The sequence below is a fragment of the Pongo abelii genome, chromosome 16 (genome assembly GCF_028885655.2).
Source record: "Pongo abelii isolate AG06213 chromosome 16, NHGRI_mPonAbe1-v2.0_pri, whole genome shotgun sequence".
Classification (NCBI taxonomy): domain Eukaryota; kingdom Metazoa; phylum Chordata; class Mammalia; order Primates; family Hominidae; genus Pongo; species Pongo abelii.
In genome coordinates, this window is record NC_072001.2 from 48,244,012 (window position 1) to 48,258,629 (window position 14,618).

The window sequence follows — 14,618 nt, forward strand, 5'->3', positions numbered from 1 at the left end:
AAACATTTTAAGTCCTTGAGTATATCTATTGGATAACATTCATTTCCTTTTTTTTTTTTTGAATATAGTTAACTATACTTAGTGGATTATGGGTGGAGAAGAAGGATATTTGAATATTTAAGACACAAAAGACAAGATTGATACCAAGACTGACAACACAGAACAAATGCCAATTTATAGGAGAGAAGGTAGAGATGTTAATAGTGATAAATTAAGAATCCCTTGGAACTTTTTCATAATAGGCTGGTAGTATATAGAACACATGACTACCTTAAGTTCCCTTCTCCTAATCTGTCTTGTTGCCTGTAGCTTCAAAAGTGTCCCACCAGGAGAGTGACTTTTCCAAGGCTGTCATGGGTATCTTTCTCACTGGGGCTTGTGCCTCCTAATGCTTGTGTGGCAGGTAGGTGCCTCTTTGAGTCTTGGTGACAGAAACACATAGAAATATGATTTAGTCCTTTAAGGAATGAAAAGGAACCCATCCAGTTTTCAAGGGGGAAAAAAGTTCAAAACAATCAGAAACCTTTTTTTTTTTTTTTTTTTTGTACCCAAAGCAAAGCTTACTCAGGCTTTTCGGAGCAGGAAAAAAAAGAAAGAAAAGAAAAATAGACAACATGCTTCTTATCTTCGAAGAAATTACAGATGGGTAGATGGGTTAATTTTTAAAAGGAGAAGACACATGCTACTATTTAAAGAAGCCCCAGAAAGACTTAAACTTGAAATCCGTGCTGTGGAAGCAGCTTTCCTCATTACCCTCATTCTTAGGCATCTTCTATGTCCCCAGAGGAACTGAAGTCAACTCTGTTTTTTTATTCAGTACAGTGTCCAGCAGCAACTATGACAACTATGTGTGCTGCAAAGAATTTTTCCAGAGGTGGGTGTCTCCAGGGCCACAGAGTTCCCTCTCAGCACTTTATAGGGGAAGTTATTCTCTACTCTACACTTGAAAGTAGAGAAGAAAAGAAACACATGTGAAAGTATTTGGAAGTGCATAAGTGGTGTGTGTAAAGGGGAACATCATGTTCAGCCTTGTGTTTTTCCTTCCTTCTTCCTACTGGAACCCGTTTGAGTCTTTGTTACCCAGTTAGTAGAAGCTGTAGATCTGAGTAGAAGTTTTCTTGTTTGTCGAAAGAGCATTACCACTAGTGGTTGAAAGGGTGGCATTTCCAGAGAGAAAGAGGGGGCAGCAGCCCTTTTGCAACTTTTAAACAGCGATGAGAATTCTGGCCCTTTGTCTTTAAGCATTATATTAAACAGACTTTGACGTTTTTCTTTGAGCATTTTACTCAACATTACTAACCCCTTTTCCTTCTCTGGTCCCTGGGAAAACATGGACTACCATGCAAAAGCTTCTACCAAATGCTGTGGCATCTTCAATCACAGTTCCTGCCCACCACAAGCAGGCCAAGTCCCTGAGCCACACACCTGAATTGATAAATCTTCTATAGAAGCATAGATTGGGCATCCTTTGCTTGTCTCCAGCTTCTCTGCATTGCAGCATTTTGCTACATACCATGAGAATGACTCAACCTCTTGCACCCTCAAGTACCTGGCTTTGAGCAGTTACCTTTCCTAAGTGAAAAGTGAGCATCTGAAAAGAGATCACTTGCTTTAGAAATATATTAAAGATGCCTGTCGTGGGGTGGGGGGAGGGGGGAGGGATAGCATTAGGAGATATACCTAATGTAAATGACGAGTTAATGGGTGCAGCACACCAACATGGCACATGTATACATACGTAACAAACCTGCACATTGTGCAGATGTGCCCTAGAACTTAAAGTATATTGAAAAAAAAAGAAATATATTAAAGATGGGTTTCCCTGTAAAGAATGACTCCAAAACATGAGAGATGGTCTATCTGAATAAATCCTTAAGTGAAATAAAGACCACGATAGATATTACTGATGCTGGTATACTTTGGACAAATGAATCCAGGGAACAGAAGAAACTACATGGACCCGGGTGCAGTGGCTCACACCTGTAATCCCAGCACTTTGGGAGACTGAAGCAGGCGGATCAGGAGTTCGAGGCCAGGAGTTCGAGATCAGCCTGGCCAACATGGTGAAACCTCGTCTCCACTAAAAATGCAAAAAATGAGTCGGGTGTGGTGGCGTGTGCGTGTAGTCCTGGCTGCTCAGGAGGCTGAGGCACAAGAATCGCTTGAACCCAGGAGGTGGAGGCTGCAGTGAGCCAAAATCATGCCACTGCACTCTAGCCTAGGGTGACAGAGTGAGACTCTATGTCAACAAACAAACAAACAAAACAAAAGAAGAACTACAAGGAGACTGGGAGTCTTTATTAGGAGAAAGAAAATTTAGTTTACCTGTAACTGGAAATGGAGCTTAGAATTGTATTTATGGGCTAGGAGAGTGACATGTACCCAGGTATGGGAGAAACTTCAAAGCCTTGCTGACCTTTGGCCATACATACAAGCAGGTGTTCTCTCTTAAAAGAGCCCCTTTCAAATCCTAGGCACATTTTAGTCACACAACAGCAAACTCAAAATTAATTTGCCTCAGTTCTAGTGGTGGTCAGATCCGGTGGTCAGGTGGTGGGTGAAGATTGCAATTTTAAATAAAATGGTTAGGGAAGGACTCACATTTAAGCAAAGACCTGAAGGAGGCAGGGGAACAACTCATGGAGATAGCTGGGGACAAGGCTTCCAGAAGAAAAGCAAGAGCAAAGGTCTGACAGTGAAAGTCTGTCTAGGGTGTTCTGGGGCCAGTGAGGAGGCCTGTGAGGCTGGAGTGAAGTGAAGAAGGGAGGTGGAGGAGCTGGAGCTGGGGTGGCAGTGGGACCCAGGTTGTGTGGAACTTCTGTAAGCGCACAGGCTTCCCCTGAGTGAGTTGGGAGGGAGAGGAGTGACATGACCTGACTTTTGTTTTAACGGGATCATTCTAGCTGCTGATGAGAACAGACTAAAAGGGAACAAGGGTAGAAGCAAGGAGATCGGGACGAGGTGTTTTCAGTAAGCCAGGGGAGAGATGGCAGTAGCTGGCACCAGGACGGGAGCAACCGAGGTGGCAAGAAGTGGTAGGATTCTGAATATATTTCAAAGGTAGATGGATCTGCTGGTGGATTAGATATGAAGGATGAGAGAAAGAGAGGAGTCACAGATGAGTCCAGGGTTGTCAGCCTAAGCCATTGGAGGGATGGAATTACTTTAACTAAACAGAGGAAGACTCAGGGAGAGGCAGGTGTTGGGAGAAGCATCAGAAGTTCAGTTTGGGATGTGCCTAGCAGAGACATTGAATAGGCAGTTGAATACATGAGTGTAGACAAGTCAGGACTGGAGTTATAAATTTGGGAGTCATATACATGGAAATGAAAGCCACAAGACTGAATGAGATTCCCAAGAAAGAAAATATAGACAGAATCTAAGGGAAAGAGCCAAAGACTGAGCCCTGGAGCAGTCCAATGGTTAAAGTCAGTAGGAACCAGCCAAGGAGATGGAGAAATAGCAGCCATTGAGGAAAGAGGAAAGCCAGGTGCGAGGGGTGTTATGAAAACCAGAGGATGGTCGGGCACAGTGGCTCTCGCCTGTAATCCCAGCACTTTGGGAGGCTGAGGCGGGCGGATCACCTGAGGTCAGGAGTTTGAGACCAGCCTGACCAACATGGAGAAACCCCGTCTCTACCAAAGATGCAAAATTAACCAGGCGTGGTGGTGCATGTCTGTAATCCCAGCTACTCAGGAGGCTGAGGCAGGAGAATCACTTGAACCCGGGAGGCAGAGGTTGCAGTGAGCCGAGATCACACCATTCCACTCCAGCCTGGGTGACAAGAGTAAAACTCCGTCACAAAAGAGAGGGAGAGGGAGAGAGAGAGAGAGAGAGAGGGAGGGAGGGAGGGAGAGAGAGAGAGAGAGAAAGAAAGAGAGAGAAAAGAAAAGAAAAGGAAAAGAAAAGAACCAGAGGAAGAAAATGTTTTATGGGGGAAAAAGGGGATCCACTGTTGAACAGTGCTGATGACTCAAGTAAGAATGAGGGATATTTGCCTGGGATTTTTCAATGTAGGGAACATTAGTAATTGTAACAAGGGCAGTTTATGTAGAGAGCTGGGTGTAGAAGCCTGAATGAGTAGGCTCAGGAGGGAATGGGATTAGAGGAACTACAGACAGGGAGGATAGATGACTATTTTGAAGAGTTCTTCTGCAGAGAGTGCAAGAATAGAGCAGTAGCTAGAAGTGATAGTGAGGTGAAGAGAGGGTTTTTTTCTTTCTTTTTAAAGTGGGTGAAATAATACTGCATTTGCACACTAATGGAAATGTCTAATAGAGAGAAAAAATGTTGATGGATCAGAGAAGCAGAGAATAGCTGGAGAAATTCTTTTCTCAGCACGTCTCATAGAACTGAAGACATTCTAACCTATGCCAAAGTTTGTTCCTATCCTATGCACAATGAAATGTCAGCAATTCTGGTCAAGGAAATAGTTTCTGCAGGGGCAGAAGTGGAAAGAGTTTCCGAGGTCCTTTGGAAAGCCACATCCCTGTATCTTGGAGCCTGAGGGCAGGGTGTGTGTGTGGACAAAAGTGCTAACCCAAGGGTCTCATCTTTGACTCGAAGATAAATTCTTCTGGGCATTCGCATGAATCCCACCCAAGCAACCTTTCTGTATAATATAGCTTATACTAAGACCTCGCTAAAACAGATTTTACCATTTGTGATTATTGGTAGAGACAAAAATCAAAGTTTCCCCTTTTACCTCAGTGACAATTGTTGCCATAGAAAATTAAGGCTGTTTACAAAATTACGTGGGAAATTTTACTTCGTTTTGTAAAAGGCTTCAGACATTATCTTCAGTGTGATTGCAAATAATAAATTCCAATTTAAGGAGATACCTGTGGTAAGCCTGTGCTTTCTTATACCATATCAAAATTTTTTTTCTCCATTTCACTGAGGTTCTGTAGTAGGCAATGCTGTCTTAGCCTGTTTTGAATTATTATAGCATAGTACTAGAAAATAATAAAACTGCCTTTTCTATAAAAATATCCTATCAGTCTGATTTTTAAATAACAGAAAAATTTCTCTCCCTAGGTATGGTTTGGAGAAATTTTAAATGGTTGATACCTTCCTAAGCACTCCTTAAAAAAAGAAAACCAATTCAATCAGGACTTTTCAATATTTTCCACTGAATTACCGCTAATAGCAGAGGACAGCAAACACATACTCTGGAGAGTATGCGGTGTGGCCAAAGTGGCCAAGGAAATTACAAAATTTCTTTGAAGTCTCCTTTTTAAATATTAAAATTCATAAGAATTTTTCATTTTATACCATAATGTGTAAAATACACATTAAAATATGTTTTAAATTATCATTCAGAGGGAAAAGTGTTCTACTTGTCTCACTGGTTCAATGAAAAAGCTGCTTTTCATCGATTCTGTCCATGTCAGAAAACTGGGCTGAACTGAAAGCAGCTAACACCAGATTCATCATTTAGGCAATCTGTCTTCTCTGTCTTGGAGAAGTTTTGAACTCAGTGACTCTAGAACCCAGACCTACAAAAACATATTGATAAAATTGCAACAGTTTTTCACTGCTTTATGTGCTATGAAAGGGTAAAACTAGGAAATATTCTTAGAACGCTGCTAGAGAGAAAGTTATGTTGCAATATTTTCAGGTGCCTGTGATAGAAAATTTCAATAGTTGCATCATCCTACTTACAAGCAAAATAACCTACCTCATATGATGGGGTCTCCAGTCTGGTTACCCTCTCACTGTTTCAGGAACATTCATAGGAGCTGGAATGTGGTATCATTTTTGTCAGCACTTCTTTTAAAATGGTCTGAGACTACCTACTAAATCAGAACCTCTGGGTGCAGGGCACTAGAATCTGCATTTTAGCAGGCCTTCCAGGTGGTTCTGGTGCACATTACATGTTTAAACATTTTCTGGAAGAACATAAAATGAAAGAAATCAATTTCAGTGTAAAAAGAATCAGAAGAAACAGTAGAGAAGAAAATTGGGACAATCTTACAACTTTCTCCAGCAATGATTATCTGATCAGGCAGAGAGTAAGTTCTTGCTGAGGGTTGCAGTGGACAAGTTAATTTCCTCCCCAGCATCCATTTCCCCCTTCTCCCTCCCAAAAGAATGTAATTTTCTTCATCCCTCTTTCCTGCATCAACTTGTCCCAAGTGAATGCCACCCTCCCAGTTCCAAAGGTAGTTCGGATAAATCCCATCCTAAATGCCAATGACTGGTCAGGAATGGGCAGATGACCCAAGTGGCCAACAAAAGAATGATAGGAGTCCTGCTAAGGAGATTCTAGGGAAAGTTTCTGCTTCTATGAAAGAGCTACACAGAAAAAAGTAACACTAGGATATGATCCCAGGAACTGTTGCCTTCATCTTGCTGTCAGCCTAAGGATAAGCCAACAATGAGGGAGGCTTTCCATCCAGAAAGATGGAAAAAAACTTGGTCATAAGGTAGTTGAATTTCCTTACCGCTAAACTTCCTATTGTGTGCAGTAAGTTTTCTTGTTTAACCTACTTTAAGTAAAGCTTCCATTACGTGCAACCAAAAGGAACCCAAATCATGCGGGGGTTATTCAGGGTTGTTTTAAAAATGAAAATTTGAATATGGCATGGCAAAGTGGGTGTGACCACAGGAGGAAATGAGGACGAGGCTTGAATGGAAGTTTATTGTACTCACAGGCCCAGAGAGGGGTCACCACATACCACACAGGTCCACAAGGGAATCGTCAAGCTTTGGTCATGTGGCGGAAGACAGGAGCTGGGGGAAGCTTAGACATGAGTCTTTGTTGGGGTTTCCTTGGGAAAGGCAAGGCAGAGCAGAGTAAGCAGCTTGGGATTGACTAGGTTGAATAATTCTGACCAGCTCTGGGCTATAGGAGTGGTCTGCAGTTGCCTGGTTTAGAGCAGGGGAAATATTGGTTTGGTGTCTGAGAGATCGATAAGGAGATGGCAGGGCTATAGACTTGGGATTGGTTGGTTTGTATATGAAAAATGTGCTCCTAGCCAAGCCCTTTGCTATCTCTAAGAATTAGCAAGCCTTGGAAGGGGCAGTCTTTCTCTGGCCAGCAAGATGTCAAACCATCAGGAAATACAGAAAATAAAAAACAATTAATACAATTGGATATCTTCAAAACAAATAATGGCAGTTAAAAGCATTAGATTCCACAGTGTTAGTAAGGATTCTTCAACTGTATAAAGAGTCCATTTAAATCAAAGGAGTAGAGTTCTAGGGAGACATGATTGTCTGAGAAGCACATTTATCAGAGCTAGCCAAGCAAAAAGGGGAGATGAGAGATGAAGACAGGGAAGATCAGAGGCATTTCTGGCAAAGGGAAAATGTGTAAAATCCCTGGGGCAGAAGAGAGCATGGCTCTGGGATAGCCAGAGTGGAGGGAAGCCAGGGAAAGTGGCAATGAGACAGGCTGGAGGTGGGCGGGTGCAAGGCCATGTGGGGCTGTGTAGTCCATTGTAAGGATTTGGGACTTTGTTTTAGAGAAAAATGAGAATTCCACTGAGAGACTTTGCGGAGATGGGGAGAAGAGGGGACCGGATTTCCATACTGAGAGGTCAGTCTGGCTGCTGAGGCTTGAGGAGGCTGTGGCAATGGTTCAGGTGAGAGATATTGGTAGCTTGGACTAGAATGGAGGCAGCGAGGATGAAAAAAATAAGTAGGTTGTTGATTAATTTGTTCTAAGCTGAAGGTGTACATTTGGCAGATTTCCTATAGATCACAATGAAATCATAGGTAGTAAAGTGAGGGAAGGATCTAGTGAAGAATGAGAAAGAAATAGGGCCTTGAAAAGAGCCCTAAGGAAGCTGAAGACTTTCAAGTCCTTTAGACTCCAGGGCTTGGTAAACTTATCCTGTAAAGGATCAGATAGTAAATATTTTAGGCTTTGTAGCCAAGAATCAGAATCAACATATTATGTGGGTACTTATATAACAGAGAGGAAAAAGAAGCCATAAAGTTTTTATCGACAAAATTCAAAATATAATAAAAATTGAGGACAACCTTTTTATAATATAGTTCTACCAACGAGAAAAATGAAATTTTCTTTTGGGGGAATGATAGTTTTGCTTAATTGGCGTTCAGTGTTAGTGTTCCCTATTATCAAAATAAATTGCAAATGTTCATCTATTAATGTGATGAGGTTTTACATCTTTATATATTTCAAATGTCTTTTCACACAGACACGTAATGCCAAATGTTGATATCAATTCAGGAACATATAATTTTTTTTTTTTTTTTGAGATGGAGTCTCACTCTGTCTCCCAGAGTGCAGTGGTGTCATCTTGGCTCACTGCAAGCTCTGCCTCCTGGGTTCATGCCATTCTCCCGCCTCAGCCTCCCGAGTAGCTGGGACCACAGGCGACCGCCACCACGCTCGGCTAATTTTTTTGTATTTTTAGTGGAGACGGAGTTTCACCATGTTAGCCAGGATGGTCTTGATCTCCTGACCTTGTGATCCACCCGCCTTGGTCTTCCAAAGTGCTGGGATTACAGGCGTGAGCCACCACTCCCGGCCCAGGAACATATAATTTAAACTGAACATATTCATTGCTTGGAAAGGTATTTATAGAATTGTATTAGATTCTTCTTCTGACAGTTGGTTTTTAGCATGTCATTGCCAATAAATCACTTTCTTTCTTTTTTTTTTTGAGCCAGAGTCTCGCTCTGTCGCCCAGGCTGGAGTGCTGCGGCGCGATCTCGGCTCACGACAACCTCTGCCTCCCTCCCAAGTTCTAGCGATTCTCCTGCCTCAGCCTCCTGAGTACCTGGGACTACAGACATGCGCCACCACACCCGGCTAATTTTTGTATTTTTTAGTAGAGATGGGGTTTCACCATATTGGCCAGGATGGTCTCAAACTCCTGACCTCATGATCTGCCCGCCTCGGCCTCCCAAACTGTTGGGATTAGAGGTGTGAGCCACCACGCCTGGCCTACACTTTCTTTTTCTAATTTTAAAACAATTTTTAAAATTGTTTTTAAAAAAATTAAATTAAAAATGTGGAAGGCTTCAGGAATTTGCGTGTCATCCTTGCACAGGAGCCATGCTAATCTTCTCTGTATCGTTCCAATTTTAATACATGTGCCGCCAAAGCAAGCACCGATAAATCACTTTCCTAAACCACACAGTTAAATGTACTTTGAAATTACCTTTGTTCTTGCATTGAGTTCAGAAAAACTCTGCTGGAATGGTCATTTGAGTTCAGAAAATATATCTTTTGCAAATGGAGACTGGAGATCTTGCTTTTTGTTTTCAGTTTTGACAGCATGGGAAGTAGGTAAAGTAATTTCATATTACTTGTGATTGAGACATGAGCCATCTAAATGACTTTACCATAAGTTTTGAATATAAGCACTGTTTTGCCTCATAATTTTAGGTTGAATTTATTAAGAAACATCAAGTCTGTAGCAAAAGCAAATTCTAAAGTAATTAACAGTGGTTGCGGGCAGTTCTTCTATTTGAAAAAAACTTCAATCCTAGCCCCAAGCTCAAAAGATTGCAATAAAATCTTACCATTGCTGAACCATTGACTGCTGTAGGGGGGTGCGGCAAGTCAGGATATTCACACAATTCTTCAGTTCCCACTAAAGACTCAGTATTGATTCCCTGAACAATCCACAACTGAGCAGAATCAGTAACCCATGTTGATTCACCAAGATCAAAGGAAAACCACTCCACATCATTTGTGTTAATTGATTATTGTCGCTCCCATTGTCCTCAACTCGGAGAGCAACGCTGCATGCCAAAGGCTAACACTAATTTTAAGCAGTTTGTTTCTTCCGGACACATTTCTTCAGCAACCAAACATGATTTAATTAACTAGCCATTAGTAAATGGCTTTCCTTGATTAGCTAACAAATGAGCCAGTTGGGATTCTTACCTACAAAAAGGTTGAAGACTTTTTTTTTCATTTTTTTATTTTTGTGAAGACATTTTGCTGTAATGAGATATTTCATTTTAAATTTTCTATTTTTTTCTGACTGTTGCTTTCCTGTAAGTTGGAAATCTTGTGATGAGTACTTCTGGTAATGTCAACATGTATTCTTTCAGCACAGCTATAACGTCATTGCACAATGTTTTGCCGTCTAATTTAATCAGAATAATCCACACTCCACTGTGCCTTAGAAGTATGACAGTAACATTTACTTTTCTGTTTTGACATGATGGGTATAGACTGGTAATAAAAAAATAAAATATCATAGGTACAGTGACATATGAGACACTTGAAACCCTGTCAAGTGATAACTGTGTCACTGTGATTTGTGGCGTGCCAAGCCACATTGTGAAGCAGTGGTAGCACCCTACAGTGTCTCTATCACAACTACTCAATCTGCCATTGGAGCACAAAAGTAGCCATGGACAATATGCAAATGAATACATGTGGCTGTTTTCCAAAAAAACATTATTTATGAACACTGAAATTTGAAATTCATGTCATTTTCATGCATCATGAAATATTATTTTTCTTTTCATTTGTTTCAACTATTAGAATACGTAAAAAAAAAAAAAAATTTTTAGCTTGAAGGACCTGTTGAAAACAGATGGCAGTCCAGATTTGACTGCGGGCCATAATTTGGTGAATGGAAGACTGTTTCAAGATAAAGCCTAGAAAACAGCCACTGGGCCAGGCATGGTGGCTCACGCCTGTAATCCCAGCACTTTGGGAGGCTGAGGCAGGCGGATCACCTGAGGTCAGGAGTTTGAGACCAGCCTGGCCAACATGGTGAAACTCCAACTCTACTAAAAATGCAAAAAATTAGCCGGGCGTGATGGCATGTGCCTGTAATCCCAGCTACTCAGGAGGCTGAGGCAGCAGAATAAGCTTGAGCCCAGGGGGAGGAGATGGCAGTGAGCTGGGATCAAGCCACTGCACTCCAGCCTGGGCTATAAGAGTGAGACTCTGTCTCAAAAAAAAAAAAGCAGCCACTGCAACTCTCAGTTATTTGTTGAACTCAGAGGAAGCAGTTGGACAATGTGAGAAAAACTGCAGATGTAAGTGGATCGAGTAGTGAATTGAAGGTGAGAGAACAAATATGGAAAGTATAAGCCATCTTTTTGCGAAATATGGCTCTAAAAAGGAGGAAAGAAATGATGAAGACTTAAGAGAAGACTTTCGGTTAAAATAAGTGCGACTTGATCATGAGCACTTAATCTCCATTTCTTCTTTTTTAATAAGGAAAATAATACCTATCTTGATGTTTCTTAGAACAGTCAAATGAGATAAAGAATGTTTTAAAGGCAACAGCATGATGCCTAGCATATAGTAGGTTCTCAAGAGTTAATTAATAAATATTCATATGTACTTATTATTTGCTTTGTGAAAAACAACAGTTTATTACTTCCCATGTAGCTTTATTATTTAGTTCTTGAACTATTTCTTCTTTAATCAAGGTTGTATTCCCTCACTGAGGTGCTTTGAAAGTTGTTAAATAAATCAGAAGTTAACTGATCGATCAAGATACTACACTGCAATTTTAAAAATCTGGATTCTGTAACTTCCTCAACTTTCCTCCTGCTAGACTGAATTGTAATCTTTTTAGTCTGTCTTCACATGGGAGCCACTTCATCCTTTCGATCATTTTCATTGCCTTTAAAAAATCATGCTAAAATTATACAAATAATTATACAAATGAATCACACAAATCATACACTGATTTGGCATATTAGTGGGCTTATATTTATTCTTATTACTTTTTTAATATAACTTTTTTTCTGTAAGGCGTACAGAGTTACCACATGACCCAGAAATTCCACTCCTAGGTATATATCCCAAGAGAAGTGAAAACATATGCCCACGCAGAAACTTGTATGTAAGTGTTCACAGCAGTCTTATCATAATAGCCCCAAAGTGGAAATAACCTAAATATTCAGCAACTGATGAATAGATAAATCAAATGTGTATATCCATACAGTGGGATTTCATTTGGCCATAAGAATACATGAGGTACTGATACAAGCTACAGAATGAAGGAAACTTGAAAATATTTTGCTGAGCGATAGAAGCTCATCACAAAAGACCACTTATTGAATGATTCCATTTACATGAAATGTCCAGAATAGACAAAATGATAGGGACAGAAAGTAGGTTATTGGTTGCTTAGGACTTGGGGGTACAGGGGAGAAATGGAGTGACTACTATACTAATAGGTATGGGGCTTCACTGTGGGCTGATGCTTTATAGTCTGTGTCTGATAATCTGGTATCTGGAGTCCCAGTCGATGTGTCTTTTGAATGTTGTTTTGCTAGAGGGATATTTTCTCCTCCTGCATCTGTCTGTATTTGACTGTGTGGAGGACTCTGTATTTGAGATTTTATTGTCAGAAATAAATTTGAAGCCTAGATGGATGTTACATTTTTTCAGGTTTCATCTTTTTTTTTTTTTTTTTTTTTTTTGAGCAGGAATGAAAGTTTATTAAAAAGCTTTAGAGCAGGAATGAAAAGAAAGTAAAGTACACTTGTAAGAGGGCCAAGCGGACATCTTGGAGGTCAAGTGCAATCAGCCATCATCCAATCCTAGGCTAGAGGTTTTCTGGGCTACCTGAAAAATTTGAATGGCAGCTGGGTAGCGGACCACAAGGGCCGGTTTACTTCCACTTCACCTCTAGTTCCTGGGTACAGTCAGTGCCGTGTCAAGCCACATTGGAACCTGAGGCAAAAGAAACATCAGTAATACTGATCTTGTCTTCATTTAACATTTTGATATTTTGTCATGGATTTTTTCATTAATTTTGATTCTTAAAAAATACTGCATTAATACTTATCTGGATTACTGAGGTTTTTTTGGTCCCCCTAAATTTTGTGGACATGGTTAGTACTTCACCGACCTCACACTACTTCCACCCTTGGTATCTGCCTTGGAATTTGTACACCCTGGGCAGTTTGAAGAGAGTAGTTGTAGGTCCCTCCAACTTCCTTTAAAATCCCATAAAGGTCTCCTCCTTTATGATACCATTTATAATTAACCATAAGACTTCCACAGGATTAGGGGCCAAAACATCACATTCAGTAGGCTTATCAGATTACTTTTCATCCTCAAAGTAATGGGTTAATAGAAAATTGGAAGGAATAAAACCACGTGCTCATGCCTGTAAATCCCAGCACTTTGGGAGGCTGGGGTGGGTAGATCACATGAGGTAAAATTAATATTTTAGAAGCTAATAAAACTTATAATGTTGATATTAACAATCAAATATATTGGGATATTGAACTAAATTCCCTTCAGCATATTATCCCTATGGAGCAGGATTGGCCTGAAGCATATTTTGACTTCACCAACAATAATTATAGTTTGTAATCACTCAACAGATACATACTACAAAGTACACACTGCTACAGATCAGGTAGGCAAATGAATTGTTGTAAAGTTAGTTCAAATATATGAGAAAGCTTATGCTAGAATTTTTGGTTGGTTCAGCTATCTGTATAAGTCCAAACCAACTGGTTATTAAAAATGTGTGGAATCTGTATGTACATTTTGATTATCTATTTGATTATATGATATTGCAAGGCAAGAGGTAGCTCTCAAACTAGGAGTGATCATTTTGTCATGATAAGGCCTTGATCACAGATCAGGGATGTAGACCGCACTGTGGATTGTTTTGAGCATGACTATTTTCTGAGGGGGAAAGCTCCCTCCCACACACACAGAGCAGTGGTGGTGCTGGAGTTACAAGAAAGATGATAATTGCTGTAGCAAATTCTGAAAAACGAGAAAGATTAGGATCAAAGGACGGTTGCGTGGATTAGACTTGGTGAGAAGGTTCACCTCTTTTTCTGTAGCAGCGAGAGAAGACCCTTTATACATGGTTGAGAAGCAAATGCATGCAATGAGATGAAGGCCTGATTTTTTTCTCTGGAAGCTTAGGTAGTATAGTAGTCCCTTCGTCCAAAGTTTCACTTTCAGCAGTTTCAGTTACCAGTGGTCAACCACGGTCCAAAAATATTAAATAGAAAAATGCGGAAATAAATAATTCGTAAGCTTTAAATTGCACGCCGTTCTGAGCTGTGTGATGAAATCTTGCACTGGCCCACTCCACTCCCTCCACCTGGGACGTGAATCCTCCCCTGTCCAGCGTATCACACTGTATATATCACCCACCCTTCAGTCATTTAGTAGCCACCTCGTTATCAGACCACAGTCCTTGTATTCAAGTAACCTTATTTTACTTAATAATGACTCAAGTGCAAGTCTTAATGCTGGCAATTCGGACATACCAAAGTAAAGCCTAAGTGGCTTTCTTTAAGGGAAAGATGGAAGTTCTCAACAAGAAAAGAAAAAGTTGTATGTTGAGGTTGCTGAGATCCATGGTAAGAACGAGCCTCCTATCTGTGAAGTTGTGATAAAGGAAAAAGAAATGCATGCTAGTTTTGCTGTCGCACTACACATGGCAAAAGTTATGGTCACAGAGCGTTGATAAGTGCTTAGCTAAGGTGGAAAAGGCATTACATTTTTGTTTGCAAGACATGAAGAGAAAACATGTTCCCAACTGACAGCCATGTGTTGCACCAGATTAACTTAATTAAACTTTATCATAGGTCTGCATGTATAAGAAAAGGCATAGTATATATAGGGTTTGGTACTACCCATAGTTTCATGCATTCACCAGGGGTCTTGGAACATACTCCCTGAG

General features: G+C 40.5%; 1 non-coding gene across 1 annotated transcript; it reads right to left on the reverse strand.

The window, feature by feature from the left end:
- Positions 1-8,981: 8,981 nt before the first annotated feature.
- On the reverse strand, positions 8,982-9,088 carry LOC112129314 (U6 spliceosomal RNA). The gene has a single exon (XR_002911716.2). It is a non-coding gene; the product is annotated as a U6 spliceosomal RNA (small nuclear RNA).
- Between the last annotated feature and the right edge of the window lie 5,530 nt (positions 9,089-14,618).